The sequence below is a fragment of the Schistocerca americana genome, chromosome 8, assembly GCF_021461395.2.
Source record: "Schistocerca americana isolate TAMUIC-IGC-003095 chromosome 8, iqSchAmer2.1, whole genome shotgun sequence".
In the NCBI taxonomy this organism is placed as follows: Eukaryota; Metazoa; Arthropoda; class Insecta; order Orthoptera; family Acrididae; genus Schistocerca; species Schistocerca americana.
This window is the reverse complement of record NC_060126.1, coordinates 461103249-461128699: the sequence shown is the minus strand read 5'-3', so window position 1 is coordinate 461128699 and position 25451 is coordinate 461103249. Positions and strand designations below refer to the sequence as shown.

Here is a 25451-nt window from a genome sequence, read left to right as displayed (position 1 = left end):
CATGGTATGGTAGAAACATCATGTACTTTCACAACGTAGCTTCAACTATTATGTGCTCATAACCGTTATCGTCGAAGTTGCGCGTCCTTCAACTGTAGCGTCATAAACCATACTCGAAACAACGTGTTGTAGGGGTAGCGCGAGAAAGACCGCCTATTGTTGTCCCCCTCGACGATTGGCTGCTACGTTCGAAAGTAGCGCGCCAAAATGATAAACGTCGGTTATTAATATTAGAAAAACTAAACAGTCGATTTACTTGCATTTCTTTTAAAAGCATCTCTCAATAGCAGGCTTTCATTTCATTATTTTAAAAGTGTTAATTACCAGCAGAATAATAAACAGTTGCTAAACGTAAAGGCAGAAGAAGCACTTCGATGTTGGGATCGCGGCTAATTTGGGTGGCGGGCGAAGTGGTTCGGCTGTAAGATCAGAGCTGGTTCGGCAGTCTCTGAAGACAGACATGTTGTCTACCTTGGTCGGTATCAGTTAATCTATGGTTATGTGGACATGTAATTGAGAATAATTTGATAGTAACTACGCAGATACGTTGTTCATTAGTTTGCTTAATTTCCATGAAAGAGTGAAGAGTGGGGATTTGACACATGAAGTGGATTATAATTATGCAGATTCTAGTGTTCTGCTAATAAAAATACGAGTGGCATCCCATATAAACAAATTAATTGAAGATTTAATTATTTATACAATATCAGTTCTTCGCTAAGAGTTTTCTACAGCTTCAGGATAACGGATACACGACCTAGTGCTCCTTTCTGCGAAGGGGACAACAACTATAGAAGACTGCAGGTTGGTGAACATTAATTAGAATGTATGCATTCCACCCAGGGCGATAGAAGTAAATAGGCGCCTCGCGTGTACTGCAGTCTTAGAACAAATGAGACCAGTGACAAGTCATCTGTGGTAACACAGAGGAGGTACGAAGGACAGAAATTTTCAAGGGAAGGGATTTATCATACACGTATGTATCTCCCTCTTTTTTTTCCACATGGTGTCACGAAGTTAAAGCGTTTTTCCCTTCATCTCATATATTCGTAAAACTTGCCGGATAATTCCAATAACTGATGACAGACTTCACGGTACACGCCACAGTCTTTTAGAGATAGATGCACCTAGCTGTCTTAAATGCATTCGGCATCTTTTTAATACCAAACACCGTATTGTAGCAGACATCTCCAAGCACAAAGGCGTCGTGGTATGCACGCCTCCCTTAGATGGAAAAAGTCTGATGTGTTTCGTACATAGACTAGATTCAACTTAACCTCCCGTAGCCGCGCCAAAAACTGACGAAGGAGATAGGATGCACTGTGACAAAACTGTCGGCCGATGTTATAAAGCGACCTCTGGCAACAGTGGTACCATTGTAAATGTAGCACTAAGCTCCCTTTAGACCGAAGCAAACGTGCAACATCGGACGAGAATTCTCTGGTGTAAACGTTAGGTGCGCGTGGACAAAAGCACTCGGGCGAGTTCTGTAGGCATACGATTGTGCTCGCTTGCGTTCCACTGGTTGTCGGTCTTTTAAGGATCCTACACACGCACCAATTTATTTGATTCTGCCCCACCCCCCACTTCCGGTGTCCTTTCCTTTCGGCACCCTCCCTCCCTTCTCTTCCCTTCCCTTCTCTTTCCTTTTCCCACGTCCCCTCCCTCCACCCCTCTTCCCCTGGGCTTCCCCTCCCCCTTCCTCCCTCCCCGCCTCTCTCCATTGCCCGTGGCATCTCTGCTCTCCCCTCTCGCTCTCCCACTCCCCTTCCTCCTCCTCCCCTCTTGGCAGGTCCCCGGACTCGCACACGCATAGTGAACATTCGCGCGCCGGAGATCATCGACATCAGTATCTCGTGTGTGTGCTTCGTTTTGTGTTTCGTGCAGTTACGACTCCACTGTTCACATGTGCCATCGCCTTTCTCAGTGTTTTTTGCGCCGTGTCCACAAGTGTGTTTTTATCGTCCAACGTGAACGGCTTCATGTTTATTGTTTTTTTGTATCTCCATTTTTTGCCCGGCGTTTTTTGTATTGTCTGTATCACCTCTATGTCATGTTATTGTTCCACTTAAGGCTGAAGAGCAGCGTAATGTGCTGCTGCCAGCCCGCCTGTATAGGTGATTAAAATTACAATAAAGGAAAAAAAAGCACCAATTTATCGGCCGTCCGGTCGACCAACCGACCAATTTCGTGGCAGCTTACACACGTCCCGACTGACTGCCCTCAGCGATTACAGCGACGCCCAGTTGTGTTTTGTTTATCTGCACCAATGGTTCCCAGCCTGGAGGTAATTACCGCCTGAGGGATAAAATATAATTTTCTGAGGGGTACAAACAAAAGTGTTCAAACTGTGTCGGTCACAAAATTAAATTGTTAAAAAAGCGGTATTATGACAACTATTTCGTGAGACTTTAATATTGGTTATATAAGTTATGAATATTAAAAAAAATACTAACATTAAGCCGGCCGGAGTGGCCGAGCGGTTCTAGGCGCTACAGTCTGCCTCGAATCCTGCCTCGGACATCGATGTGTGTGATGTCCTTAGGTTAGTTAGGTTTAAGTAGTTCTAAGTTCTAGGGGACTGATGACCTCAGAAGTTAAGTCCCATAGTGATCAGAGCCATTTGAACCATTTGAACTAACATTAATGAGTGACATAGTGTCATGAAGGTTTCAGCTTGCGAAACGAATATATGAACAGGATCTTCCTCAGACAGTTCACTCGCTATACACGTACTTTGTACCATTGCTCTACGACAGTAAAAGTGACATATACCCGTACATCGCAAATGCCTACAGCGCTGCTATCGAGCCTACAGTGTAGGCCATACACTGTAATATTATTGCGTTGTTATTATTATTGGTAGTGACAGTGGCCAGACAAAACTTTAGCAACCTGAAGTCTTCCAATTTCTACCAGTTTAGAAATGAGGAGCCCATCAATCAAGTGATTTAGCAGTAGTAGGCTTAAGTACAGTGGACACGTTTTAATTTCGTGCCGGCCGGAGCGGCCGTGCGGTTCTAGGCGCTACAGTCTGGAGCCGAGCGACCGCTACGGTCGCAGGTTCGAATCCTGCCCCGGGAATGGATGTGTGTGATGTCCTTAGGTTAGTTAGGTTTAATGAGTTCTAAGCGACGGATGACCTCAGAAGTTGAGCCATTTTTTAATTTCGTTGATTTTATATGGCTGTGCAGGGTGTGGATGTAGCAAGTGTTGTCAGGGAGAGGAGGGTTGTAGAGGAGGCTCTTTCGTAACAAATGTCTACCCTCACTGTGAACAGTTAGATCCCTTTTCTGAGTAGGAGTTGTAGGTAGTAATCGTGATATGCACTTAGAATTGCTTCATCATTCTAATAAAAAAATAAATAAATAAAAACGATTTGTTATTAGAACTAAGCAGTACTGTCTCATTCTCATTAATTCGTGGTTTAAGAAATCACCTGCAAAACCTAAATATATTTTACTTTCACCATTTTAAAATTGCAAGCGTGCAAAGAAAATTCATTTTCGCTCTGAAGTTTATTCAGACGTTAATATTTGAGAGGAGGGTGTGGTTGAGGGGGGAGGGGGGAGAGAAGGGGATTGGGGTACTAACTGATATCTGATTGCATTCATAGTTTAAAGGCACATTTTTAGCCATAGCATGTAAATCTATTTTTTCTTAATCAGAGAACCCTGTTAAATAAAGCATGAAAGCCAATGCAAGTTATCTTGTGTGCGGTCGCATGTGATCGCTGGTAAGACACAGAAAGGATGTCCAGTCTTTTGTAGATTACTTCTTCTGTTATTTGTTCTGGAATGGAGTCGAGGGAGAGCCTCGCGCGTTAGACTGGCTGCTCTAATTTAAACTCTTTAATTTTATAAAAAGTCACTGTGTACTGCAGAGCGCATATTAGTAATTATATAAGGAAATTTCCACTGCGCACGGACGAGATACCGACGTGCGGATAATCAACATATCACTAGTGATTAATATTGTATTCCCAATGTAAGTAGCATAGTGCACTTCAGTAATTATAGTTATGATTAACGTTATTGTAATTTCATTATTTGTTTAATCCATGATCCTAAAATATCAACATTATATGTAAACTGTGTTTTCAGTATTTATCTCATTTTAGCTCAGAAATAATGTGGCCCACGAACCTCCTCCTTATGGCGACGAAATTCTCAAAGTATATGTCCGATGCCCCCTTATGTTTTAAATATATTCACTGATTTTTAAACATTTCCATCTATCTCTATTCGGTTCAACAAAAATTATAAAAAAAAACAAAATAATATAAATAATCGTATTTACATACATTATATATATATATATATATATATATATATATATATACACGTCCCATTGTACCAGTTACTAGGGTTTCCTCCTGTTCCATTCACATATGGAGCGCGGGAGGAATGATTGATTGAATGTCTCTGTGCGCGCAGTAATTATCCTAATCTTATCTTCAAAATCTCCATGTGAGCGATACGTAGGGAGCTGTAGTACCGGTATATTCCTAGAGTAATCATGTAAAACCGGTTCTTGGAACTTTGTTTATCTTACGTTCGGTGAGTTAAAGTTAATGCACTACGGTATCCAGCTTGGTTTTACGCAGAAAGAAAACTGGGGTTTGCCTGGTTGCTTATTAGGCAGTAGGCCAAGTAAACCGAGAGAAAGCTGCGGACAGAGAAGTGGCTAATGCAAAGAAAGAAATTCACCCACGATCCGTTACTTATTTGGTGCTGGGAGTCGACAGTTTCGTAACTGTCTAAGACACATGCATTTTGGAGCCGTTGAACGTCATCGAACCATTCTTAACGAAAAAGAATAGTCATGAGAGCAGTAAGCTGTGGACAGAGGTTGTTAGTTACATCACGGTTTCTAGCCACTGGCAGAAGTTGAGAGGACCTCAAATTCATTGTTGTATCCCTAAGATTATTATCTAAAATGATTCCTGAAACATGGTTATAGTTGCCTGAGGAAATACGTCATGGTAAAGTAAAGTAAATACAAGAAAAGGTGCTCAGGTAGAATTTATTAATTTATTTATATATGTAGCAAAGAAGATGCCCATATGTGTGTGTGAGACACTCGTTTTAAATTAGGAGGAGAAAGACTACAAATAGTGGTGGCGCACGTCATCTTATAAACACAATAGGTACTTCAGAAATGAAGCACTTAGCAACTACTAGCAATGTAAAAAAGGAAAAAATCTCACACTGCTCTTCGAACAAGTAGGCCTGCGTATAGGCTCGATTTTTTAACTCTTACAACAATGAAGTAAGTATTTTTTATGAACGGATGTCCATTGTCTGTATTTCAGTTTTTAGGTTTTACTTCTAGTAAGTATCGAAATGAAATCTAAGATCTAATATCTCTGTATTTTGCTTTCATTTCCGATAAGTATCGTAAATAAAATCTAAAAACTGAAATACATATTTTATGAATGAAAGTCCGTCGAACTTCTGTATCTTCTATTTTCTGTACGCGTCACATGAAACCATTATGGATTCTTTAAAAAATGAAACAAGTGTTTCCTTTCTTGTGTCGCTATTGGTATACTCCCCGAACGACGTGTTCCACAAACATCTACGGTCTTCATACTTCTCTAGAAACTCTCTCATTAAATGTTTCGATCGCCTCGCCCGCTGTCATGTGTATTACAGCAGCATTTAATCCCGCGCAGAGACAAAAGACGAACTTTGTCGGGCGATTATCACGACAGCGCTGCATCCGGCACAGTTTGCTGGGTGGGTGGTTCTACCCGACCGACACCCCGAAAAGGAGAATCCATTGGTCGGTTGGCTAAAGGGCCTACACATATCCACTTGGTCGATCTGTCGGTTGGTTGATGGGCTTGTGGGGGGGGGGGGGGGGGGCTTTAGCGAACCACCAGAGGAACTTCGCATTTCGAGCAACCAAAGGAAGTTTGCATTTGGTCTGTTACAGCTGTAGTAGTAGTGATACGCGTCTCGTGGTCTCGCAGTCGCGTTCTCGCTACCCGAGCAAGGAGTCCTGGGTTCGACCCCCGGTGGGGTCAGGGATTTTTCATTTGCCTCGATATGACTGGGTGTTAGTTTTGTCCTCCTCATTTCATCATCATTCCTGAATGTGGTGAGAATCGACTGAGCAAAGGTTGGGAGTTTGTTCAAAAAGTGGTTCAAATGGCTCGGAGCACTATGGGACTTAACATCTGAGGTCATCAGTCCCCTAGAGCTTAGAACTACTTAAACCTAACTAACCTAAGGCCAACGCACATATCCATGCCCGAGGCAGGATTCGAATCTGCGACCGTAGCGGTCGCGCGGTTTCTGACTGAAGTGCCTAGAACCGCTGCTCGGCCACAGCGGCCGGCTGGGAATTTGTACGCGTGCTGATAACCACGCAGTTGAGCGCCCCACAAACCAAACATCATCATCACCGGCTCTAGCAGTACGGAAAGCTTTCGTCTGTTATCTCGTCTACTTTTCTTGTTGCCGATGTGACTTGCGCTAGCGATGCAGCAGGGATTTGAAGAGAATGTAGGTCAAGGTGAGGTAAAGCGGACTTCTAAGGGGAACCGAACTTTCACCAAACCATGGTTATTGATAGATGCATCCCCCTTAGACGTTTTGAATCCACGTATTATAAGGAATCACATCAAATATTATCCAGTAAAAAATAAATCAGGCGTCCACAAGGAGGTGCACAAGGCGGTACTTCTTCCTGTTGTGAAATCTGGTTGCAGGCTTGTAATTCATTACAGAATCTTCTCGAATTTCTGGCAGGGATCGTCTCCGACGACACTAAACTTCAGGTTAACACCGCTTGGCGGGACAGGAAATACTGAGACTTCAGCAATGACCACCTGTCTTGAGATCATTTTGGTTTTCGCGCCGTTCACCACCTATATCTCTCTAACGTCGATCAGTTGTAGAATTTTGGAACACGTAATATGTTCGAGTATAATGACTTATCTGGAGACTACAAATCTACTCTGTAGGAATCAGTATGGGTTTAGAAAAAGACGGTCGTGTGAAACCCAGCTCGCGCTATTCGTCCCCGAGACTTAGAGGGCCATAGACACGGGTTCACAGGTAGGTGCCGTGTTTCTTGACTTCGGCAAGGCGTTTGATACAGTTCCCCACAGTCGATTAATGAACAAAGTAAGAGCAAATGGACTATCAGACCAATTGTGTGATTCGATTGAGGAGTTCCTAAATAACAGAACGCAGCATGTCATTCTCAATGGAGAGAAGTCTTCCAAAGTAAGAGTGATTTCAGGTGTGCCGCAGGGGAGTGTCATATGACCGTTGCTATTCACAATATATATAAATGACCTTGAGGATAACATGGGAAGTTCACTGAGGCTTTTTGCGGATGATGCTGTAGTATATCGAGAGGTTGAAACAATGGAAAATTGTACTGAAATGCAGGAGGATCTGCAACGAATTGACGCATGGTGCAGGGAATGGCAATTGAATCTTAATGTAGACAAGTGTAATGTGCTGCGAATACATAGAACGATAGATCCCTTGTCATTTAGCTACAAAATAGCAGGTCAGCAACTGGAAGCGGTTAATTCCATAAATTATCTGGGAGTAGGCATTAGGAGTGATTTAAAATGGAATGACCATATAAAGTTGATCGTCGGTAAAGCAGATGCCAGACTGATATTCATTGGAAGAATCCTAAGAAAATGCAACCTGGAAACAAAGGAAGTAGGTTACAGTACGCTTGTTCGCCCACTGCTCGAATACTGCTCACCGGTGTGGGATCCGTACCAGATAGGGTTGATAGGAGAGATAGAGAAGATCCAACGGAGAGCAGCGCGCTTCGTTACAGGATCATTTAGTAATCGCGAAAGCGTTACGGAGATGATAGATAAACTCCAGTGGAAGACTATGCAGGAGAGACGCTCAGTAGCTCGGTACGGGCTTTTGTTGAAGTTGCGAGAACATACCTTCACGGAGAAGTCAAGCAGTATATTGCTTCCTACGTATATCTCGCGAAGAGACCATGAGGATAAAATCAGAGAGATTAGAGCCCACACAGAGGTACACCGACAATCTTTCTTTCGACTAACAATACGAGACTGGAATAGAAGAGGGAACCGATAGAGGTACTGAAAGTACCCCCTGCCACACATCGTCAGGTGGCTTGCGGAGTATGGATGTAGATGTAGATGAAATGATGCTGCTTCTTTTAGCCTAGTCAACAAAGACCAAAAAAGACAGATGGGGGGGGGGATAGGGTAGTCGCAAATTCTGACCGGTGGGAAGTGGGTGTTGGGATGGTTTAAAGGTCACTTTTTAATTTTTTTAATAGCTCGAAAAACGCGGCTTCTAGCGAAAATGTTTCTTGATACCAAATTAAACTAGATTGAATTTCCTACAGAAAGCGTCCATAAAACTTAGTGAAACACTGTAGTTATTTCTTGAGACGTACTGGGTTAGGTAGAGTGGAAAATCACCTATTCTATCATCAGTTTGCAGACCTGTGAACGGGGGATGTGAATGAACATAATACGACTGGCGACGTGTAGTCTGTGTATAAGCTGTGTAGTACCGTATTACTCATCTCCCCCTACACCCAGTTACATTCCAGAACGCAATTTAGCTCTTAATACGGCTCTACTGTACTTCGATGTAGTATACTCATTTAATGTTTGTTTTTAACCCACTTTTTGAAGATAAACATTGATTTTATACCGTTATAACAATATTTTAGAGAAATTAGTTAAGCCTAGAAAATCGTTACCATGCCATATTTTGGGATAAATCAGAGAAATTGGCGGATATATTTGAATCATCAATATGTAGTTGGCATTCCAAGTGAAATAGTCTGATATAGTTTAAGGCATGACGTTGGGAATGTGAGAGATAAGTTGATATAAGCGGGAGTATATAAAATGCAATGTGCATCATGTGGTGCGAAATATGTAGGACACACTGATCCTTCCAGACTGGATAATAACGATAAATCTATTGTAGCTAAATGCATATGTGAGACAGGCCACCTGCTAAAAGCCGCCCTCTTTAGAGGATTCGGAGGTGGTTCATGTAGTGAAGAAAAGAAGGAAGAGTGGTTCGTGTTTAGCGTTGCTAACAGGGCTGGTAGGGTATATAAAGGGCGTCTAAAAAACTGTAAATATCAATTCGTCAAGATAGATTTGATTATTTGCTTAATGTCAAGCAAGAGAGAGTGGTAAGGGATAGGCTTGCGTATTCAAGTACAGAGATATGTAAACAAGTATAACATGGGGTCGACGCACGAGCGATGGGACACAGCGTCTCCGAGATAGCGATGAAGAGGGGTTTTTCCAGTATGACAATTTCACGAAAGTACCGTGAATATCAGGAGTCCGGTAAAACATCAAATCTCCGACATCGCTGCGGGGGGAAGAAGATCCTACAAGAACGGGACCGACGACGACTGAAGAGAATCGTTCAAGATGACAGAAGTGCAACCCTTACGCAAATTTTTACATATTTCGATGCTAGGCCATCAACAAGTGTCAGCGTGCAAACCATTCAACGAAACGTCATCTAAATGGGCTTTCGGAGCCGATGGCTCACTCGTGTACCCTTGATAACTGCACGACACATAGCTTTACGCTTCGCCAGGACCCGTTAACACCGACATTAGACTGTTGAAGTCTGGAAATATGTTGCCTGGTCGGATGAGTCTCGTTTCAAACTGTACCGAGCTGATGGACGTTTACGGGTATGGAGACAACCTCATGAATCCATGAGCCCTGCATGTCAGCAGGGGACTGTTCAAGCTGGTCGAGGCTCTGTAACGATGTGGAGCGTGTGCACTTGAAGTGATGCGGGACCCCTGATACGTCTAGATACGACTCTGACAGTTGACACGTACGTAAGCATCCTGTCTGATCACCTGCGGTCGTTCATGTCCATTTGCATTCCGGCGGACTTGGTCGATTCCAACAGGACAATGTGACATCCCACACGTCTAGAACTGCTACAGAGTGTCCCCAGGAACACTTTTCTGAGTTTAAACACTTCCGCTGGCTACCAGATTCCCCAGACATGAAAATTATTGAGCATGTCTGGGATGCCTTGCAACTTGCTGTTCAGAAGAAATCTCCACCCTCTTGTACGCTTACGGATTTATGGACACTCCTGCAAGATTCATGGTGTCAGTTCACTCCAACACTACTTCAGACATTACTCTAGTCCATGCCGCGTTGTGTTGCGGCACTTCTGTGGGCTCGCGGCGGCCCTACACGATATTAGGTAGGTGTACCAGTTTCTTTAGCTCTTCAGTGTATGTGAGCAATTTGCGTAGATAACTGTTGGCAACATTGTTTTTTCATAGCCACTGTGCTATCTCAGGAATATAGTGGAATGGCTGGTGGCTCCGTGTAGTGGCGTTAAGCAAATGCGATCAGTGTTACAGGTTTTAAAGCAAGACAAGAACTTTATGTTTGAATACCTTTATTTGTTTCATGACTAGTTTGTGGTTTTCAAGTGAGTGTGTATGAAGGGTTGATGCAGGGATTTGGCTGCCGAAACATGTGGCCGTGGACACTATTCTTCACATTTCCGCATTGTATACTAAATAACAATAATGATAACGATTATTGTCACAACGCTCTCTAGCTAATACTAGAATTTTGGCTAACTTTCGTCGTCGTTTGAGACCATAGTTGGCGGTCGACCACAGTCACTAACAACCACGCCCCCCCCCCCCCCCCAAACAGTCTCTTAGGAGCTGCAGAACATTTTACTTCCTAATGTGGTACTATTAGCAGTGTTCCTCATACTGTGTTCCACGGGACCTTGGGGATCCGTGATCACTTCAGCGTTCCTTGAAACGTGTCTTTTCTAAGAGTCAAGCAAAAAATTAACATTGAAACACTGAAAAAAGAGAATGACACTGTCACGACCACGTACTAATTTGGGTAGTCGGCACGAAGCGACACGTAAAGCGAATACGGCTGTATCTATCAGGAAGGCGACGGAAACTTAATAGACGGCAATCTCACCAACGAAATCATGCTATGGCATTTTCTAAGCTTGAGGTCAATAAAAAAACTAGTTTTCGACGCCACAAAACGAACCCATGGATTTCATTAATAACAAATCATTACTTAAACTGACGGCAGTTGATTCCAGAGGGCTGGTCCCAGGACTGACTTGCGCTATGTAAATACACTAACGGAAAAAATTCGCAATACGACAAAATGATTAACGTGAAGTTTGAAATTTCAGGAATACATTTGTCTATGTAACATATGTAAGTGATTAACATTGAAGATCACAGATTAATGTAAGTGCGAGGCCCAGTGTACACTATGTGATCAAAAGTATCCGGAGACCCCCAAAAACATATGTTTTTCATATTAGATCCATTGCGCTGCCACCTACTGCCAGGTACTCCCTATCAGCGACCTCAGTAGTCATTAGACATCATCAGATATCAGAATGGGGCGCTCCGCGGAACTCACGGATTTCGCACGTGGTCAGGTGATTGGGTGTCACTACACTCTGTACGCGAGATTTCCACACTCCTAAACATCCCTAGGTCCACTGTTTCTGATGTTGCAGTGAAGTGGAAACATGAAGGAACACGTACAGCACAAAAGCCTCCAGGCCGACTTCGACTGTTGACTGACAGAGTCCGCTGACAGTTGAAGAGGGTCGTAATGTGTAATAGACAGGCATCTATCCAGACCATCACACAAAAATTCCAAACTGCATCAAGATCCACTGCCAAGTACTGTGACAGTTAGGCGGGAGGTGAGAAAACTTGTATTTCATGGTCGAGCGGCTGCTCATAAGCCACACATCACTCCAGTAAGTGCCAAACGACGCCTCAATTGGTGTAAAGAGCGTAAACATTGGACGATTGAACAGTGGAAAAACATTGTGTGGAGTGACGAATCACGGTACACAATGTGGCGATCCGATGGCAGGGTGCGGGTATGGCGGATGTCAGCGTGTGTCGCGGCAACAACAAAATTCGGATGCGGTGGTATTATGGTGTGGTCGTGTTTTTGAAGGAGGGGGCTTGCACCCCTTGTTGTTTTGCGTGGCGCTATCACAGCACAGGCCTACATTGACGATTTAAGGACTCTCTTGCTTCCTACTGATGAAAAGCAATTCAGCGATGGCGATTGCATCTTTCGAGACAATTGCGCACCTGTTCATAATGCACGGCCTGTGGCGGAGTGGTTACACGACAATAACATCCCTGTAATGGACTGGCCTGCACAGAGACCTGACCTGAATCCTACAGAACACCTTTGGGAGGTTTTGGAAAGCCGACTTCGTGCCAGGCGTCACCGAGTGACATCGATACCTCTCCTCAGTGCAGCACTTTGTGAAGAATGGGCTGCCATTCCCCAAGAAACATTCCAGGACCTTATTGAACATATGTCTGCCAGAGTGGAAGCTATCATTAAGGCTAAGTTGGATCGACACCATACTGAATTCCAGCATTACCGATGGAGGGCGCCACGAACTTGTAAATTCAGCCAGCTGTCCGGATACTTTTGATCACATAGTGTATTTAGCACTGAGACAGGTCGGTTGCAGGCTCTCAACTGTCATCCTATCCAATACGCGGCCATCACTGGCACCGAGGCAGAACCGGCGTTCATCAGACCTCCACCCTGCCCCCTAATGACCTCTCGCTTGACACCGCTGAAGCCTCAAATGGCTCGGGGTCAGTGGATGCGCTCTACAGGCCGTCCGGCTCGGAGTTGTCCTTGAAGTAATCGATTTCTAACAGTTCCATAAAATGTCACTATGGTGCCAACTGCTTCTCAGATTGCTGCTGCAGGTGCATTACGATGTGCCGGAGACACAAGCTGAACACGATCGTCTTCCCTCTCGGTATTGCCACGTGGCCACCTGTAGCCTGGTCTCTCTCGACCATACAGCGCATTGAACAAAGATTATGTTGGAAGATAGGGTTTTGTAGCCAAAAGAGTGGGGAATAATATGGTGTATTGGAATCCTGAATAAAATCAAAATAAATGTTGCATTACTTACTGAAACGTACCTCGTAGTTTGCGGAATGTGTCCACATATACCACTGAAGGCACCTGCAAAATTATGTCAATGTGCAACACTTAGTTTAGGGGATGACGTCATAGATATTTAGTTGCGCGAAAAACTAGCTTCTCCTTAAAATAGGGCGCAATAGAGCTTTAACATCAGGCGTAACGTTTTAATTTATTACTTCTGTTACTAACTTTATTCGGAACAGTCTTGCAGCCAATATCTACGCACAGTGTGATCACAATTAAAATTCTAGTTTCAAAATGCTGTAAAAAAAAAGAAAAAAAAGCATTTGCTCAGAGTGACGTCAAATTTGAACGTAATATTATCCAAGAAAGAGGAAACGTTACGGAGACAAAAAATAAAAATACGAAAATTAAAAAAATTAAAAAGTAATGAATGGCAGAGCGGTTCTAGGCGCTACAGTCTGGAACCGCGCGACCGCTACGGTCGCAGGTTCGAATCCTGCCTCGGGCATGGATGTGTGTGATGTCCTTAGGTTAATTAGGTTTAAGCAGTTCTAAGTTCTGGGGGACTGATGACCTCATAAGTTAAGTACCATAGTGCTCAGAGCCATTTGAACCATTTGAAGTTCTCTGTTTGCAAACCACCACTTGACCCCTCCTGCGGTGCTGTGGCCATGTTTTATACTGACGTCATTTCCTCCAGATCCTTGGCAGACATCGGAACAACGCCGTTTTTCTTACCCTTGAGTGTCCGTAACGTCTGTAGAGTTACTGGCGCACCGTCACCATGGTTGTGAAAGAGCTTTACCAGCAGCGCACGACACACAGTCATGCCGAGCGTCTCAGACGCGAAGTGAGGAAAAAATCTTGTACCCCACGTCTTATTTTGCATAGTCTGCTGTTTATAGTGCGGTCTACTGATAAAATTTTAGTTAAGTTTTTTGTTCAATAACGTTGCCCCCTTCTTCGATAGTATTCCTTTCAAATTTGACGTTCGTTTTTTACATCGTTTTGAAACAAACTTTAATTATATTCACCCTGTATATCACTGAACATACCTGGAAAATTATATCACTGTACGACACATGGTTCATGACATATGCTGTCTGAAACGTTGAGATGCACGGGGAACTTCCTTTTGCTTAAAATGGAACGCAAATTACTCAGCCTGTATTCATCCAGTGTTTCATATTGAGAGCAGTTAGGGACTTCCAACAAACTCTAAAAATAATACCAAACCTTTTATAAAAATTTTCTCCCTTATATGGTTCACATCATACACTGAGGTGACAAAAGTCATGGGATAGCGACATGCTAATACACAGATGGGCACATCGCGTCCGCAAGGTATAAAACGGCAGTGTAATGGCGGAGGTATCAGTTGCACTCAGGTGAGTCATGTGTAAAGCTTCCCGACGTGATTGTGGCCACTCGACGAGTATCAGCAAGTTTGAATGCAACAACAGTAGTAGCATGGGAGATTCCGTTTCGGAAATCGCTGGGAATTTAACATTCCGAGACCCACAGAGCCAAGAGTCTGCCGAGATCACCAAATTTCTGGCATTACTTCTCACCGGGGACAACGCAGTGGCCAACGACATTCACTTAACGACCGACACCAGCGACGTTAGCGAAGAAATTTCAGTGCTAACAGACAAGCAACAACGCGTGAAATAATCACAGAAATCAATGTGGGGAAGTACGACGTACGTCTCCGTTAGGGCAGTGTAGCGAAATTCGGCGTTAATGGTCTGTGACAGCAGACGACCGAAGTGAGTGCGTTTGCCAACAGCATGACGTCACCTGCAGCGCCTCTCCTGGGCTCGTGACCGCATACGGGTGGACCCCGGACGACTGGAAAACCTTGGCGTGGGCAGATGAGTGCCGATTTCAGTTGGTAAGAGCTGATGGCAGGGTTCGACTGTGGTGCAGGCCCCACGAAACCACAGGCCTAAGTTGTCAACAAGGCACTGTGCTTCCATAACGATGTGAGCTGTAGGTACATGGAACAGAGTGGGTCCTCTGGATGATCGGCTACTTGGAGACCATTTGCAGCCACTCATGAACCTATATCCCTAACGTCGATCAGTTGTAGAATTTTGGAACACGTATTGTGTTCGAGTATAATGACTTTTCTGGAGACTAGAAATCTACTCTGTAGGAATCAGCATGGGTTTTGAAAAAGACGGTCATGTGAAACCCAGCTCGCGCTATTCGTCCACGAGACTCAGAGGGCCATAGACACGGGTTCACAGGTAGATGCCGTGTTTCTTGACTTCCGCAAGGCGTTCGATACAGTTCCCCACAGTCGTTTAATGAACAAAGTAAGAGCATATGGACTATCAGACCAATTGTGTGATTGGATTGAGGAGTTCCTAGATAACAGGACGCAGCATGTCATTCTCAATGGAGAGAAGTCTTCCGAAGTAAGAGTGATTTCAGGTGTGCCGCAGGGCAGTGTCATAGGACCGTTGCTATTCACAATATACATAAATGACCTTGTGGATGACATCGGAAGTTCACTGAGGCTTTTTGCGGATGATGCTGTGGTGTATCGAGAGGTTGTAACAATGGAAAATTGTACTGAAATGCAGGAGGATCTGCAGCAAATTGACGCATGGTGTAGGGAATGGCAATTGAATCTCAATGTAGACAAGTGTAATATGCTGCGAATACACAGAAAGATAGATCCTTTATCATTTAGCTACAAAATAGCAGGTCAGCAACTGGAAGCAGTTAATACCATAAATTATCTGCGAGTAGGCATTAGGAGTGATTTAAAATGGAATGACCATATAAAGTTGATCGTCAGTAAAGCAGATGCCAGAGTGATATTCATTGGAAGAATCCTAAGAAAATGCAACCCGAAAACAAAGGAAGTAGGTTACAGTACGCTTGTTCGCCCACTGCTTGAATACTGCTCAGCAGTGTGAGATCCGTACCAGATAGGGTTGATAGAAGATATAGAGAAGATCCAACGGAGAGCAGCGCGCTTCGTTACAGGATCATTTAGTAATCGCGAAAGCGTTACGGAGATGGTAGATAAACTCCAGTGGAAAACACTGCAGGAGAGACGCTCAGTAGCTCGGTACGGGCTTTTGTCAAAGTTTCGAGAACATACCTTCACCGAGGAGTCAAGCAGTATATTGCTCCCTCCTACGTATATCTCACGAAGTGACCATGAGGATAAAATCAGAGAGATTAGAGCCCACACAGAGGCATACCGACAATCTTTCTTTCCACGAACAATAAGAGACTGGAATAGAAGGGAGAACCGATAGAGGTACTCAAGGTACCCTCTGCCACACACCGTCAGGTGGCTTACGGAGTATGGATGTAGATGTAGATTTTCCGACACAAAGTTGGAACCTTTATGGATGACAATGCGCTTTCCCACTGGGCCACAATTGTTCGCGATTTGTTTGAGGATCATTCTGGACAGTTCGAGCGAATGATTTGGCCACGCAGATCGCCCGACATGAATTCCATCGTTTATGCGATATAATCGACAGCTACATTCGTGCACAAAGTCCTCCATCGGTAAAACTTTCGCAATTACGGACGGCTATAGAGGCAGCAGGGTTCAGTACTTCTGCAGGGGACTGCCAACGACTTGTTGAGTAGGTGCCACTATGCCAGGGAAAAGATGGTTGTAAGGGGTTCACCACCCTGCTGGAGCAAATGTAATTTCGATGTATTGCTCACGCGCTGCTTGCGACAGATAATATCTTTGCTGCAAAAGATTCACAGGTCAGAGCCATAGAGTAAAAATCTATGGAGTGAGCATTGTGTTCTGCGCATGTTGTCAACATTAACCCAGGACTGTCAGTGTTTTTCGGGACTTCGCTGTGCATGTGTGCTTTCCGCAGCGTTTGAAGTTTATAATATGAAGAGTTTTTGATGTTTCACCGTTTGTTGACGGTTTAATAGCAATGCCGAATTACTGTTGTTGCTACGGATGCAAAGAAAAATATGTAACTGTTCATGGGTACCCACCATGTAACTCTAATTATAGTTATCATATTAGTAAGAGACACTGTACATGTTAAAAATTTCGAGACGCATTATAATTAAGACTTGATTCTGTAAACCTATTGTTCTACGATTTTATGACTATATAATAGATATTACGGCTCGTACAAAAGCTTACAAACAATCGCTTCCTCTTGTAAATTTGCTAGTGGAACAGGAAAGGGAATGGTTAGTTGTTTCAGCAAATACTATCCTCAATGCATTTATCAGTCGTCGATTATGTATATAGAATCCTCAGTCTACTATATTTAATAAACTGGGAGCAAGTACGTAAAATGCGTTAAATAAATACTTCAAAGTGTCACCAGTAAGAAAAATTGTGCTTTAGGTCGCAAAAACGAGAAAATAAATACGCAGAAATAGCAGAAAAAAGGACGAATTAGCAGGGATATAATAGCTAATGTGTGGCAAATGCGGTGTTTTTCGGACACTTGCAAAAGTACTAGCGTGCTGTCAAGTCGTTTTACACGACTATCACTGCAAAAACGTACGTCAGGTTCTGTAATACTATAAAGTGCCGTATCATACCGAAAAATACCAAAAATCGAGTCCGACTGAACTGTGACACCTATCGCAAAGAAGCAGAATGCAATATCACTTGCCGTTAAAAGCTACGAAGCTGGTTTATTCCCGGTATCAAATGGATACAGTTAAAATGTCTGCGCAACATATATAAATAATCCACGACACGTACGAAAAGAATCCGTCTGTACTAGGGATGTAGTGACATTCTAATTATACAACGCGCTATACGGACAAACACACGACGTCCCGAGAACACGTGACCAGGCCGGCAGTGTATGTTGACAACACAAAATCTGTTCTGCGCATGTGAATGCTCATTCCAGAGATATTTACTCTATGGTCAGAGCAGTCTTGGCAGTTGCAATCACTCGCTGCTACAGAGCAGTTGTGGTCCTCCGCTGGTACAGCGCAGTTCATAGCCATGTATTTTAGGTAAATTTTATTATTTTTGGCATGCGCGGAGTTACTTGTCTGAGATATTAATATGAATTTGTTTCAATCTTTTTGAGATTCGTCAGCATCAGTTGACCCACATTTGTAATATTCAATTTTTCATATAATAGACTGCAGATCTTTATCAATAATGTAAAAGATTTTCAGTGCATAATTTTTACCAGTCAACAAAAGAAGGTAGGAATAATTTTGCCTTAAGTCATTGCCAGTCCCGATCCAGTCATTTATTTAAATATTTCAGAAATTTTCTCAGATCATAGTCATGTGTTCCTTAGTGATCAGACGTCCAGCTGTGCAGCTATGTCAATAAGCAAAGTCAGTTTTCTATTAATTCAGATCTCAGACAAATGTTGTCCAGTATTAGTAGATAGGCCAGCAGTGTACTAAGCCTTGCCATTTACGAGCAGATATATAGACAGCGTTATCCGGCGACTCCATCATGAGGTAAGAATTTTTCAGTATTTCTCACCGACAGATTCAGATTGATTTCACAGGACCATGGCGTAGCGCTGCTTACGTCAAGATTTATCAGTTTTCATCAGTTGAGATACTAAAAAAAATTATAATTTTATACGGGAAGGTTACAAGGTTCGACACGATATTAGGTGATATCCTGTGACTTGTCATCTCAGTGTGTTTTTAACACATTAACTCATTTCTAATCCGACGTTTGAAGTTGTTTTATACATTGAATTTGACTTCGTAAAGAATCGGAGGTTTACTGGTAAGACCTGTATTACTAAATGACTAAGATGGTGTACTATCAGAGTTACAGGTTACCTATCTCATAACTTCCATGGGCAACAAAGATTTGATTTTCAGTATTTCATATTATTATTGACCGAATTTAAAGATTTTTTAATGATTTCACAATATACTGATTAAAGTTAAAACTATAATACAAGAAGTCAAGGATTACAATTAGAAGCTGTGTGTATGTCTTCAGGGTCTTCCAACAAACTTTACATACAATTTCGAAACACTGCGACTGACGTTCCACACAAAATAACGAAATGAAAAATATTTTTAGCTTCTTAAATTTTCGCTGTTCATGTAGCAAAACCTCAGTATCAGGCACGACGATTTTATTTATTACTTCTCTACCAATAATTCAAACCGCAACATATTTTGTAGACAGTATCCACATATACCAATGAATTTACCTGCAAAATTATATCATTTTACAACACTTTGTCGGCCGGGGTGGCCGAGCGGTTCTAGGTGCTACAGTCTGGAACCGCGCGACCGTTACGGTCGCAGGTTCGAATCCTGCCTCGGGCATGGATGTGTGTGATGTCCTTAGGTTAGTTAGGTTTAAGTAGTTCTAAGGGACTGATGACCTCAAAAGTTGAGTCCCATAGTGCTCAGAGCCATTTGAACCACATCACATAACTCAGGAGATACGACGCGAACAATGAGACGCGTGAAACGGAGTTCGAGTCTTAAAAAAAGTCGACGATGGAGTGGATGTAGCGATTAAATACCAAACACTTACATAAAGTTCCGCAAATTGTTATTTGTTTGATCAGGAATCGGCTTTCAGGTTCTTAGGGTACTGTCAGGTAACAGCTGAATGATGCATCTAACGTGCGACTAACACAGTCATTACTGATAAACAATACATAAAATTATGACACACAGTGTTTCTAAAGGAAGTATTACATTTTATGATACAAAAAATTTATTACATTTAACCAGAAAATTGTGATTGCTGTGATGTGTGAAAGTCGTTAGACTTAACAACATATTTAAAAATAGTTGACTTTGTTATCGTAATCTGACATTTTCATAATGCATTTAACGGAAGGTTCAAATGGCTCTAAGCACTATGGGACTTAGGGGCTCCGGAACGCCCTATACTTGCAATGTTAAAATAACGCTTATAAATTACATTTTTCCTCACAAAGTATTTGATGTAGGAAGTTGAACTTTTTACAGATTATTTACTGGAATATGAGCTACAATTAACACAGGGATTTTACAAAATTTTAGTTCAATTATTAAAGATGATTTTTTTTCAATTGTAATGGAAATTCACAACACTTTTTGCAATTTTTTATTTATATATTCAAAAATATACAGTTTTTTGGAAAAAGGCTGTGTTAAATTATGCAGAAGGTACTGTGTAACATTTACTGAAAGTTTGAAACAAATATGTTTGGAAGATCCTTAGAAAACATGTAATTAGTATGAGAAAATAAAAGTTTTGGGAATCGAGCGACAAAGATTGGATTAACTTTTTAGTGCATTCCAGATCCATAGGATGGATTATCTTCATCCTCTGCAAACTCCTCCTCCAGCTTCCTCTTGTTCCTCCTCCTGTTTACTCTTGCTTGTATTTCTAGACTCTTTACAGCCCTGTCTGCAGCCCGAAGGCGTTCCTTGTCTAAAGCAAGCATCGCTCGTTGTTGTGTTCGTAGATTTTGCTACCATTTTCTTCAGTTGCAGTTACTGCAACACTGTTCCAAAAGGTGGTCATGTATGAACACTTATCACATTTCAGTTGTATTTCACTACCAAGTCCTACGTGCTTTATTATGGAGAGTTCCAGACCAACTTCACTACAATGAATACATCTTACACAGTTTGAAAAAATTCCTTTGAGAACCGACATATCAAATATTTCATTCACATCCGATTCGCCCATAAAACATTCATAGTTTTCACTCATTGAACCAATCTTCTTCTGTGAAGTATTTTCTTTCCCACTTTGACTGCTATGGGCAGGTGTACTTGATAGGTTAGGTTCACTCACTTGGTTATCGTCTTTATTGTTTACAGTAATAACACATACCTTTGGCTTTCCAACATTTCTCCTATTCTTAAAAGCCTTCAGAGGATTTCTAATAACTTTACTTTTACTCATTATTATACTTCAGCAAAACAGAGACTCAAGAAACAGAATTAATTACCAATATTTTCGAGATAACGACAGAGTAAATAAACATGAAACAATCGACAATCACACCAGCGATATATATTGAACCATCGCAGGTTAGCTACAACACATACTTTATCTCACATCACTAAAATGTACCTGATGAACACGGACGTTAATAATAACACCATTTGACAGCAGTTTAACAGCGCCACAGTGGGTCACGCCCATGTAGAACACATTTCAAAAAAAAATTTAAAAATAGTTGTAGTCTTCGGAATTGAATAAATTATATATCTATTAAAAGGTAATAGTCTGCAGATTCAGAAAACGCAAAAAAGTAAAAATTGAACTTTTCATGATTTTGAGCCTTTCCGGAGCCCCTTAGCATCTGAGGTCATCAGTCCCCTAGAACTTAGAACTACTTAAACCTAACTAACCTAAGGACATCACACACATCCATGCCCGAGGCAGGATTCGAACCTGCGACTGTAGCAACAGCGCGGTTCCGGACTGAAGCGCCTAGAACCGCTCGGCCACAGCGGCCGGCATTTAACGGAATGGAAAGTGGAAATCGTGTTCGGCGATTTAAAATTAAGGTAGCATTCTGTGTGATGCTTTAGTGATTTCAAGCATGTTTTAAGAAATGTTTTCGCGTATAAGACACTTCGGCGTTAGGATTCATAAAGGGCACTCGATGACCTGTATGGAAAAAAAAGTTCTTTGGAACGCCAGATAGGAAACAGGAAGCAGTAGACAGCTACACAAGGACCCGACGATTAGGTCAGTTATACTGTGTCGCTTCCTAGTGTCACATGTAGCGCCCCTGTAGCATCGCCTGCCGGCAACGGAGCACAAACACTCACCGTTGTTGACTGCGACTGTAGTTTGGGCACTGAAGCGATGAGATACTGTATCTGCTGGAGGCGCAGGTCTCGCCTTATGTACCAGAAAGTGCGTGCTGATAAGCCGCCTCACCGTGACGCAGCGGTTCTCAGCTGTCCACTATCAGCGACATATATGGCTGGGAAAGAGATTGTACACCGTACGCCACGTGTTGATGATAGGAAATTAGTTCCACGTGTTTTACTGGAATGCACCGCCGTAGCCGTCTGAAATGTAGCTGTTAGGGATTTGCGGAATCCGACGAACTACTATCTTTCAGTAGCACACTGCAAATTATTTACTGTATTTTGCTTTTTTTTTTATACAGGGTGTGGCAAAAAAAGCTTGCTGATTTGAAAGGTCAATAAAACAAACGTTACATATTTATCGTTTTAATTACTTTTTATGTTATCAATTTAAAATTCCACGCATCAAATACGATATTCGGCAGGTGACACCTCGCACTGTCAATATACGAGGTGCTTTCAATAGATCGAAGTTAAGCGCTGTTGGGCGTGGCCGGCACTTGGATGGGTGATCATCCAGCCACCATGCGCTGTTGCCATTTTTCGGGGCGCACTCAGCCTCGTGATGCCAATTAAGGAGCTACTGGACCGAATAGTAGCGTCTCCGGTCAAATAAAACCATCATAACGACCGGGAGAGTTGTGTGCTGACCACACTCCCCTCCTATCCGCATCCTCAGCTGAGGATGACACGGCGGTCGGATGGTCCCGATGGGCCACTTGTGACCTGAAGACTGAATGCTTTCAATAGATAATGTACCACTTTTCTTTTTCAGCCAATTTCGGTTAAAAAAAATGCAGAATTTATTTTGGAGATTATTCTCACTTCAGCCCCAACAGTTTAATGAAGTTCCGATAGGTTGCGGCGCTATAGTGGACCTCAAAATGCGTCCGTAACGGAGGTGCGTCCCAGGCCGAGAGCCATTTCCTTTTGGCGGAAAATCAGAGCATGGCAGATTCGTAGGCTCTTGCGGAATGTCTACGGAGACGTGGCAGTGAGCGAAAGCACGCTGAGTCGTTGTGCGAGGCGTCTGTGATCATCGCATCAAGGTCACGCAAACCTGTCCGACCTCCAACGTGCCAGCCGGCCGCACTCAGCTGTGAATCCTGCAGTGTTGGAACGTGCGGACACTCTCACTCGAGGTGATAAACGGCTCTGAGCACTATGGGACTCAACTGCTGAGGTCATTAGTCCCCTAGAACTTAGAACTAGTTAAACCCAACCAACCTAAGGACATCACAAACATCCATGCCCGAGGCAGGATTCGAACCTGCAACCGTAGCGGTCTTGCGGTTCCAGACTGCAGCGCCTTTAACCGCACGGCCACTTCGGCCGGCCCATTCGAGGTGATAGACGGCTGACAAACAGCTCGCTGCTCAACTGGACAGCTCTGTTAGTGGTGCTGACACACTCGTTCACCAACTGGGGTGGGCGCCCGCTGGATTCAAACGGTTCAAATGGCTCTGAGCTTTATGGGACTTAACTTCTGAGGTCATCAGTCCCCTAGAACTTAGAAATACTTAAAGCTAACTAACCTAAAGACATCACATACATACATGCCCGAGGCAGGATTCGAAGCTGCGACCATAGCGGTCGCGCGGTTCCAGACTGTAGCTCCTAGAACCACTCGTACACTCCAGCCGGCCCCACTGGGTTCCTCGGTGTCTAACAGAACATCATAAGCAGCAACGAAGGACCGCCTGTGTGGAACTGCTTGAGCTTTACGAGGCTCATCGTGACAGTTTTTTGTCGAACATAGCCACAGCCGATGAAACATGGGTTCATCACTTCGAACCGGAAACGAAACGTCAGTCCGTGGAGTGGCACCACGCCAATTCTCCTCCGAAGAGAAGGTACGAAAGCCGCACCCTCAGCCGATAGAGCTATGGCGACAGTTACCTGGTACTCTGAGTGGGTTATTCTGTTTGATGTTCTCTCTTATGGTACAAGAATCAATTCTAAACTGTATTGGGCTATACTCAGAAATTGGAGAACGACTTCAACGTGTTCGTCGTCACAAAAGCTACTGGCCATTAAAATTACTACACCACGAAGATGACGTGATACATACGCGAAATTTAGCCGACAGGAAGAAGATGCTGTGATATGCAAATGATTAGCTTTTCAGAGCATTCACACAAGGTTGGCGCCGGTGGCGACACCTACAACGTGTTGACATGAGGAAACTTTCCAACCGATTTCTCATACACAAACAGCAGTTGACCAGCGTGGCCAGCCGGTGTGGTCGTGCGGTTCTAGGCGCTTCAGTCTGGAACCGCGTGACCGCTAGCGTCGCAGGTTCGAATCCTGCCTCGGGCATGGATGTGTGTGATGTCCTTAGGTTAGTTAGGTTTAAGTAGTTCTACGTTCTAGGGGACTGATGACCACAGATGTTAAGTCCCATAGTGCTCACTGCCTTTTCACCAGCGTTGCCTGGTGAAACATTGCTGTGATGCCTCGTGTAAGGAGGACAAATGCCAACCATCACGATTCCGACTTTGATAAAGGTCGAATTGTAGCCTATCGCGATTGCGGTTTATCGTATCGCGAAATTGCTGCTCGCTTTGGTCGAGATCCAATTACTGTTAGCAGAATATTGAATCGGTGGGTTCAGGAGGGTAATACGGAACGTCGTGCTGGATCCCAACGGCCTCGTATCACTAGCAGTCGAGATGACAGGCATCTTATCCGGATGGCTCTAACGGATCGTGCAGCCACGTCTCGGTCCCTGAGTCAACAGATGGGGTGTTTGCAAGACAACAACCATCTGCACGAAGTTCGACGACGTTTGCGGCAGTATAGACTATCAGCTCTGAGACCATGGCTACATTTACCCTTGACGCTGCATCACAGACAGGAGCGCCTGCGATGGTGTACTCAACGAAGAACCTGGGTGCACGAATGGCAAAACGTCATTTTTTCGGATGAATCCAGGTTCTGTTTACAGCATAATAATGGTCGCATTCGTGTTTGGCGTCATCGCGGTGAACGCACATTGGAAGCGTGTATTCGTCATCGCCATACTGGCGTATCACCCGGCGTGATGGTATAGGGTGCCATTGGTTACACGTCTCGGTCACCTCTTGTTCGCATTGACGGCACTTTGAACAGTGGACGTTACATTTCAAATGTGTTACGACCTGTAGCTCCACCCTTTATTCGATCCCGGCGAAACCCTACATTTCAGCAGGATAATGCACGACCGCATGTTGCAGTTCCTGTACGGGCCTTTCTGGATACAGAAAATGTTCGACTGCTGCCCTGGCCAGCACATTCTCCAGAGCTCTCACCAACTGAAAACGTCTGGTCAATGGTGGCCGAGCAACTGGCTCGTCACAATACGCCAGTCACTACTATTGATGAACTGTGGTATTGTGTCGAAGCTGCATGGGCAGCTGTACCTGTACACGCCATCCAAGCTCTGTTTGACTCAATGCCCAGGCGAATCGAGGCCGTTATTACGGCCAGAGATGGTTGTTGTGGGTACTGATTTGTCAGGATCTATGCACCCAAATTGCGTGAAAATGTAATCACATGTCAGTTCTAGTATAATATATTTGTCCAATGAATGCCCGTTTATCATCTGCATTTCTTCTTGGTGTAGCATTTTTAATGGCCCGTAGTGTATTTCTCCTTGACAACGTAACGGCTCGTGTAAGTCTGCGCAGCCGAGGAAAGCTCATAA

At 43.4% G+C, this 25451-nt stretch overlaps 1 protein-coding gene across 1 annotated transcript in view; it reads right to left on the bottom strand.

The window, feature by feature from the left end:
- Nucleotides 1-21764, bottom strand: part of LOC124544915 (cytochrome P450 6j1-like) — a 114849-nt gene extending 93085 nt beyond the window's left edge. Inside the window, exon 1 of the mRNA XM_047123654.1 lies at nt 21722-21764. The gene's annotated coding sequence lies outside the window, so the exon portion shown is untranslated. The remainder of the gene's footprint in view (nt 1-21721) is intronic.
- Between the last annotated feature and the right edge of the window lie 3687 nt (nt 21765-25451).